At 42.3% G+C, this 6,000-nt stretch overlaps 1 long non-coding RNA gene across 1 annotated transcript in view; it reads right to left on the reverse strand.

Annotated features, from left to right (window-relative positions):
• Nucleotides 1–1,938, reverse strand: part of LOC149124538 (uncharacterized) — a 33,976-nt gene extending 32,038 nt beyond the window's left edge. Inside the window, exons 1-2 of the long non-coding RNA XR_016213729.1 lie at nt 1,763–1,938; nt 279–319 (exon numbers count right to left, since the gene is read on the reverse strand). This is a non-coding gene — a long non-coding RNA (uncharacterized LOC149124538). The remainder of the gene's footprint in view (nt 1–278; nt 320–1,762) is intronic.
• Between the last annotated feature and the right edge of the window lie 4,062 nt (nt 1,939–6,000).

The raw sequence follows: 6,000 nt of genomic DNA on the forward strand, positions 1-6,000 counted from the left end.
TATTGTCTTACATGTGTGGTCATAGTGCTGTCATTAATGTCTGATTCGGCATTAGGATGCTCAATAGAATGTTATTAAATAAATGTCTGAATAAGTTATAATGCCACACATTTTTTAAAAACCATGTGTATTCTTGATCTAACTTACCAAGTAAATACTTTGTCAAATTTGATCCTTCTCATAACTTTTCAGTACAGAGACTCTTCGAAATTTAAGTGATAAAAACATACTTATCATGTCCTAAGAACAATTGCATTGTACTTTTCCTTACATCTCACCTTGACTAATTTTCACGTGTATTTCAGAAACATGAATAATTCTGAAATATAAGGGAAAGAAAATAGGTATCATTATTCCTGTTTTAATTACAGATTTGAGGTTAGGATGACTCATGAACAGCTGAGCAGCCAGTCAGTAGGAGAAACCAAAATAGAACGGAAACGCCTCCATGCCCACTCCTACGCTCAAACTCCAGCACACCCTCCTTATGAGATTGACACGTGATGCGCCTGTGAGTGAGCTAGGGTGCTTCCTGCAAGTTAGTGAGCAGGGGCGTGGTCACATCTGAGCTAGCCCTGGTGGTGTGCCATTTTCACAACTGCCTCCCATTCTAACAGAACAGGAAAGGAAGGAAAACATAGGAAAGGAAGCTCCTTAAGGTTCATTTTATCTCAGGAGGATGTTTCATTTACCTGTGTCTGAGTAATCTTCAGAAATCCTACCTTAGAAACTTGAGCAAAATGATTTCTGTATCCCGGAGAAAGTAACCTCAGAATATGAGCTACTTGGAGAGGTAGACGGCACACCCCAGCCTGTCTGACTCTCTGAGGGGAAAACATTTTATTAAATGCATTTCTGATTCCTTTATGCACACAAGACAAGAATAGTGAAACATGTTTCTATAGCAGGCTTTATGGTTAAATTGCCTTTTCTTTAACTAATCAACAACAGAACATAGCAGGTGTCAGTCTTTGACATGCAAACAAATTATTCTTGGAATTTTTAAGGAGCTTAAGAATATCCTTAGAATACTTAAGAAGCTTAAAGGTAATTTTTAAAATGTGTTTAAAAATATTATCAATCGTCCTGTATCCACAAACAAAATGCCCTGGAGTGGAGGAATTCAGGATTACATTTACAAAGGCGTTTGATAAAGTTAAGATGCACCTTTCCTCCCACCATCCAGTTCAAATAATGATGTTGTCCAATGCAAATATAGTTTCCAGTAACTGAAGTCATTCCTTTTCCTACACCTCTGTAACTGCAGCCATGCAAGTCTATCTTACATACTGAGGCTGCTTTCAGAAGTCCAGTGGACTGGATTCTAAGGGAAATTTTCAAACTATTTTCCTCCCTACCAAGTTCTTTGGTGCAGTACTATAGCTTACAGCAACCCACACCTCACAAATATGAGAAAAGGGCTGTTCTTAAAATCCTCGCTAATTCACCAAGAAATTTCCATTAATACTGCCACCCTCCACTCATCTTGTTATTTAATCACCTCCCACGTACTGATGTCACTGATCCTACTCTTGATTCTCTCTGCCGCACTCTCACTCCCTGCCATTCTCTTTGCAATCGTTAATTTCACTAAATTTAAACTCTCAGAGTTGTTTCACGGTCCCCAAAGTCCCCCCACCCTACCTCCTCTTAAAAAGCAAACATGCATACAAAGCAGCCAAGCCATCGGTATAAGGCGAGGAGCCTGTGAATGAGAGAAACACTTCACCAGCAGAATGTAAACCAGACGCGTTAAACTCACATTTGGCCATAAAGAACAGCCTGCGTCTGATAGCAGGACCTCAGCCAAAACAGAAGGTTCTTGTGGTGAGACGGCTGATACGGTCAGGCTGGAAACACCTCTCTGCTCCTTCCTGTGGGCACCTGAATTCCACAGGCTTGCAGATGGTAGGAGGCACGGAATAACGATTCCTTAGAGTTTTCTGGGCGAGTAGTCAGAGAGCTTGCACATGACATGTGGCTCAGGACGTGAGGATTTTAGTCCTTGGAGCAAACTCAGATCAAGTGGGAAAATATCTCTAAAGTAATGTTTCCTAGGGGCCATTGGCAAAACGGGACACCATTCCAGTGTAATCTATCAGGTAGGAAGTTGGACAGCCTCCAGGGGCTTCAGCACCCTGCATATTTGAAGGTCAGAGAGGAGTGACTCTGAGAACACGTGTTTCCTTATCCTTTGGCACTAATTGAACAGAATAGTGGTATCTGATCCATGAATCTCTTTTATTTCAAGGTCCTGCACCCACACAGAGACATAATTTACTTTGCAGGCTATGAGCACAATGTGAATCCTGAGAAATTTTAATAATGATCTTTTAATTATGATTAAGGTTGAAACCTAGCAAAGTTGGTTGTATCTGGAAAAACTTTATGGTAGGAAATAGATTCTTAAGGCAGTTTTTCAGTTTTGTGTTTTTCCTGCACAGCCCTGCCCAACTTAAAAAATTTTAAGGTACTTTCAGTACCGACTATTACTTTCACTGTAGTCCATCTAAAGGGGGGAGTTTTATGTAATGGCTGGAGAGGTGGCAATGTTATGTGCAAGGCAAACTTCATCATGAAATGCTCTCTAGGAAGATACAGCTGTCACTGATCACACTCTAGAAACTCTTATGCTAGCATCCATGAGCCCAGCTGAGATGATCCTGATTAAGATTCAGAGTATCCAAGGCAACTCCTGGAATTTTATATCAAATGGTATAACATTTGAAAAGATTTGCGGATCCCAAACTATTAAAATCTAACATCCAGTATCTCCTTATCTCATTTTTACCTTTTGGTTGTTGTTCGATTTATTTTTCCTCATCAATTTCTTTTCTAAGGAAGTGCTATTAGTTCTCCCACTGTCATCACTTTTCCTCCCACAAACACTCACTTTCCCTTAATTAATTCGTTTAACACATGTTTGCTAAGAACCTGCTGTGGTGCAGGTCCTGTTCTAAGTAGAGATGAAAGAGCAGTGAAAGTAAAGATCCTTTGTCTCAAGAAGCTGCTGGTCTGGTGAGAGGCGTGGTCAAAAGAATCTCAGATAGTGATAAATGGATAAAATAAAAAAGCTAATGAAGTAAAAAGTATCTGGAGGCTCCTTTACATGGGATGCTCAGGGTGGGCCTGTCTGAGAAGGAATCATTTGCATCAACACTAGAAAGATGAGCCATGGATGGGCATTTAGCCTAGTGGTTGATATCCCCATCCTGTATTGGAGGACCTGGCTCCAACACCCAGCTGTGTCTCCTAACTCCAGCTTCCTGCTAGCTTGAGTCCTGGTAGGCAGCAGTGATGGCTCAAGTAACCTTCAACCTGTATGGAAGACATGGATTGTCTCCTAGGCTCCTGGCTGCAGCCATCATTCAGCCCTGGCTGTTGCAGGCAGATGGTGTGTGAACCAGGAGTTGGAAGCTCTGTGTCTGTCTCTCTACCTCTTAAATAAACTGAAAAGAAAAGAAAAATGAGCCATACCTAATTTTGAGAACGCTAAGAGAAAATCATGGTAGGCAGAGGAAACTTAGGGCCAGGAAACCCAAATGTATTTCAAAAAAGAATAGAGACCAAGATGGCTGGCACAAAACAGGTGACAAGAGAGGGTACTCGTCTCCTGTCAAAACAAATATAAAGGACTGGGTGGCTTACATAGCAGAAATCACTCCTTATGGTTTAGGATGTTGGGTGCCTGTCCATTCATGTTTTGGAGGGAGCCTTCTTCCTGATTGATTGATTTATTTTTTTAAAGATTTGTTTATTTATTTGAAAGTCAGAGATACACACAGAGAGAAGGAGAGGGAGACAAAGAGAGACAGAGAGGTCTTCCATCTGCTGGTTTACTCCTCAATTGGCCACAACAGCTGGAACTGTGCCGATCCAAATCCAGGAGCCTGGAACCTCTTCCATGTCTCCCATATGGGTGCAGGGACCCAAGGACTTGGGCCATTTTCTATTGCTTTCCTAGGCCACAGCAGAGAGCTGGATGGGAAATGGAGCAGCCAGGACTCGAATCGGTGCCCATATGGGATGCCAGCACTGCAGGCAGTGGCTTTACCCGCTACACCACAGTGCTAGGCCCCCTCTTCCTGATTTATAGGTGACTGCTTTTGATATGATTTGCACTTGGTTTGTCCCCACAAATACTCATACTGAAGCTTAATTCTTTAATGCAGTACTCTTTATAGTTGGGGCCTACCAAGGACAGTTTGGATCGTGGGATTGGAACTGTCATGAATAAATTAATGCCATCTCACAGGAGTTATTTCTCACTCTTCTGGGACTGAACTAGTTATCATGACAGTGTTTGTCTCTTCCACGTGCCCCCTTGCTCTTCTGTTTTCTGCCATGAGTTAAAGCAGCATGTGGTCCACATCAGGAGTGGCTGCCTAATCTTTACTACTGAAGCTGGCTAGTGATGGCTGTTGGACTCACATCTGAGATGAAGAGGATTAAAAACATACACGGGGGCAGCCCTGTGGTATAGGGGGTACAGATGCCACCTTCAGTGCCAGCATCCCACATGGGTACCGGTTCAAGTCCCAGCTGCTCCACTTCTGATCCAGCTCTCTGTTATGGCCTGGGAGGGCAGTAAAAGATGATTCAAGTCTTTGGGCCCCTGCACCTGTGTGGGAGACCTGGAAGAAGCTCCTGGCTCCTGGCTTCAGATCAGCATAGCTCCGGCCATTGTGGCCAATTTGGGAGTGAACCAGTGGATGGAAGACCTCTCCCTCTCCCTCTCCCTCTCCCTCTCCCTCTCCCTCTCTCTCTCTCTCTCTGTCTGCCTCTCCTTCTCTCTGTGTGTATCTCTGACTTTCAAATAAATAAATAAATCTTTTTTAAAGAAAAACATGCATGTCCCTACCCCTTAAGAACACATACTTGTAACTGTATACATCATATAATTGGTCAGAACTTAGTCACAGAGCTACACACAGGTGCCAGGGAAACTATCAGGGGGTTGTCCTAGTCAGTTTTCATGACTATAATGAATTACCTGTGGCAACTAACTTTATTAAGGGAAGAGGTTAGTTTGGGTTTATGCTTCCGAAGGTCAAGTCCACAGTCAGTTGTTGGGTACATTTATCCCCTATCTGGTGAGGTTGGGCAGAAGGCAATGACAGGGAACGTGTGGGGGAAAGAATCACACATAAGCCAGAAAGTAGAGAGAAATGCAGTATCTACTCAGGCTTTATAACCAACTGTCTTCTCAAAATTGCCTTGTAGTTCCCACTTCCTAAGGACCTCTCACTAAGCCTACCTCCTAAACTCCATAACTGGATTAAATGTATACCTTCCTGGTACCTTTATAGTTTAAAGTCCTGCATGAATATGGGAACCAAATCACATTCAAGTCATAGTAAGGGCCATGTATCCAGTTGAAAACTGAGACTTCTATTATTAAGATAGATGAGAAAAACATATACAAGTATTTGGAGAGGCAGCTATCCACTCCTGCCATGAGATTCAAAATATTCTGAGACTACAAACAGAAGAACATTAGAAAGTTCAGGATCTGAGGAAATTAGAAACTGATGGGGTTCCAATAAATGATTCAGGACATTGATCATAAATGAGAAATCATATCTTGGGTAATTTCTGATGAGTATCAGCTTTGAGAGTGAAGACGAGGCCTGCCAGCTACAGAGAGCAAGGCTGGGTGGGACACATCTATCATAGCATTGTGTCTTGCTTTTATAGTAATTATCACTTCCTTTCAACCTAAGTCCCTAATTGGGCTGAAACTTCTATATGCCTTACAGAACACTTCATGCACAGCAGATCATTTAACTCAAGTTGGTGATTTTGTGATAATTTCATCTGTGGTAACATTTCTATCGAATATCTAACACAATGGACAAATCCCACTTGCAGTCTCTTTTGGAGCAGACAAGTCTGGAGGGACAGAAAGTAGATTACTGGCTGCCTGGGGCTGGAGAAGGGTTGGCAAGAAATGGGCAATGATTGCTAACACTTACAGGGCTTCTTTTTACTGTGATGAAA

This window comes from Oryctolagus cuniculus, chromosome 9 (genome assembly GCF_051225735.1).
Source record: "Oryctolagus cuniculus isolate XC-2025 breed Fujian yellow rabbit chromosome 9, ASM5122573v1, whole genome shotgun sequence".
NCBI classification, from domain to species: Eukaryota; Metazoa; Chordata; class Mammalia; order Lagomorpha; family Leporidae; genus Oryctolagus; species Oryctolagus cuniculus.